Source organism: Octopus bimaculoides, chromosome 9 (genome assembly GCF_001194135.2).
Source record: "Octopus bimaculoides isolate UCB-OBI-ISO-001 chromosome 9, ASM119413v2, whole genome shotgun sequence".
NCBI classification, from domain to species: domain Eukaryota; kingdom Metazoa; phylum Mollusca; class Cephalopoda; order Octopoda; family Octopodidae; genus Octopus; species Octopus bimaculoides.
The window spans coordinates 18,803,454-18,806,188 of record NC_068989.1 but is presented as its reverse complement, the minus strand read 5'-3'; the positions used below and the strand labels follow the sequence as shown (position 1 = coordinate 18,806,188).

At 35.3% G+C, this 2,735-nt stretch overlaps 1 protein-coding gene across 1 annotated transcript in view; it reads right to left on the bottom strand.

Moving 5' to 3' along the window:
* The window catches only part of LOC106870553 (uncharacterized), a 17,815-nt gene that overhangs the window by 4,266 nt on the left and 10,814 nt on the right, over positions 1-2,735 (bottom strand). The window lies entirely within an intron of this gene.

Here is a 2,735-nt window from a genome sequence, read left to right as displayed (position 1 = left end):
CTAAGTTTCATGAACTCATCGATGAAAATCCACTATCACATATAGAAAAATTAACAATTAAAAGCACAATAAATGAGTATAATATAAAACAAAGTAAATATCATAAGATAGTGATAAATATCATGTGATAGTGGATTTTCATCGATGAGTTCATGAAACTTGTTTTTTTCCCTAAAACTATATATATATATATGTATATATATATATATATGTATGTGTATATATATATATATATATATATATATATATGTGTGTGTGTGTGTGTGTGTATATATATATATATATATATGATGGGCTTCTTTCACTTTCTGTCTACCAAATTCACTCACAAGGCTTTGGTTGATCTGGGACTGAACCCAGAATCATGATTATATATATCTTGATAATATATATCTTAAGAAACTGAATATACATATATCTAAGGTCAGCAGAAGATACTTTACCTCTTATTAGTTTCATTGTGTAGGTATAACTAAGTCATCCAATGATGTTTCTATTTGCATATCATTGTGGAAGGAAAGACTGGCAGATATTTCACCAATGCGAACAGAAAATCTTTCAATGAGCTTAGTGTCCACAGTGTGTGAATGGAAATTTCGTAATTGATTCCATGTTCAATTTGGCATAACCAGAGGTGCAAAAAGTGAATTGAAGACAATTTAGAATATCCTTTATTTTTTTATGATTGTGGAACTGTTCTAGCCATAAATAAATTTGTTTGTTTGCCTATTATCAGATTCACTCTGTTCTTTCAATGATTTTAGAAATAACACAAAGAATACATTGAACTATGTAAAAACTGGAAAGCTCTGATATAGTCATGAAATGATAATTACTTCAAATTTTGACACAAGGTTTGCTATTTCAGAGTGTGTAAATTGATGTTATCCATTCTAGTAATGAACTGACTCTTGCTTTAATGACTCCAAAAGGATGAAAGGCTAAGTCAACCTCGGTGTATTGTTTCAAATTTAGACGCAAGACTATCAATTTTGGTAGGAGACGTTTAATTGACACCAACAGCTCTGAACGTGACCGATATTGTATTTTATTAACCTCCAAAATATGAGAGGCAAAGTTGACATCCATAGGATTTGAACTCAGAATAAAAAACACCCCAGAAAAACTACTGCAAGACATGTTTATCTGATGCTCCACTGCCTTTAGTTGTTTCCAATATAGGAACAAGGCCAGAAATTTAGGGGAAGGACTTAGTTGATTAAATCGATCCCTGTACCTGACTGGTCCTATATTTTATTGACTCTGGGTAAAAGAAAGGCAAAGCAGACTTCGAGTACTTTATTAATACTTTTCAACCATCACCAACTGATCGTCATAATAACGTTAATTGAATTATTGTTTCGAGAGAGAGAGAGTAATTGTTATCATGTTAATGTCAATGATTAAATGTGTCACCAGTTCAGTTATATACGCTAGCATTCAGTCTCTTTTTGCTAGGAGAGAAGTTTTGAAATTATTTACGTTTTTTTTAAGTTTGAATAATAATAATGGAAAGTGACGTCTCTTTTTTTTCCAGTCTAAGGGAGATAATTCGTTTCTTCTGGCAGTGAATCGAAACGCTAAAGTGTATGCTGATTTAAACACTTTTTGTTCGTTTTACTCGCGTTTTTCAACCTGGGGTAATAGAAGTCTAAAGTTCCACACTGTGGAATTGAATCCAAAACTTCTTGTTTGCAAAGCAGAATTCTTAACCACACAGCCATACATACATTAAATTAAATTTTGCAAAATATACATTCTTACATTCACATTCTTATATAAATGTGTGTTCATGTAATGATGTACTCAATATCCTGAGATAGAGTTTGAGTTAATTAAGATATGTGTTGGGCATAAGAATTAGATGCAGTGTGCAAGAGAGAAGACTGCACTGGCTTGGTCATGTGATGCATATGGAAGTAGACAGTTGCATACAGAAGTGCCGGTCAGTGGATGAAACTTATGGAAGAGAGAGACCCAGGAAGACATGGGACGAAGTATTGAAGGCTGATCTCAAGGCACTAAGCTTTATGAAGGAGATGATCAAGATATGTGGCACGTTGCTGTACTGAAGAAGACCCATCAGCCACAGCAGAACTGATACTGGCATTGGTGCCTCATAAAATGCACTCGTACTGGGGTCACATTAAAGCACTCAGTACACTCTGTGGAGTAGCTGGTGTTAGGAAGGGCAGCCAGCCACAGAAAACATGCCAGAACAGAACAATGTAACCTGGTGCAGCCTCTGGCCTTAACAGCTCCGGTCAAACTGTCCAGCTCGTGCCAGCATAGAAAACAGATGCTAAATAATGATGATGATGATTAATGTTCAATTAAATGGGAATAAACTAGAAGCAACCTAATTTATTTACACATATTCTTTTACTTGTTTCAGTCATTTGACTGCGGCCATGCTGGAGCACCGCCTTTAGTCGAGCAAATCGACCCTAGGACTTATTCTTTGTAAGCCTAGTACTTATTCTATCAGTCTCTTTTGCTGAACCGTTAAGTTACAGGGACGTAAACACACCAGCATCAGTTGTCAAGCGATGTTGGGGGACAAACACAGACACACACACACACACACACACATATATATATATATATATATATATATATATATATATACGACGGGCTTCTTTCAGTTTCCATCTACCAAATCCACTCACAAGGCTTTGGTCGGACTGAGGCTATAGTAGAAGACACTTGCTCAAGGTGCCACGCAGTAGGACTGA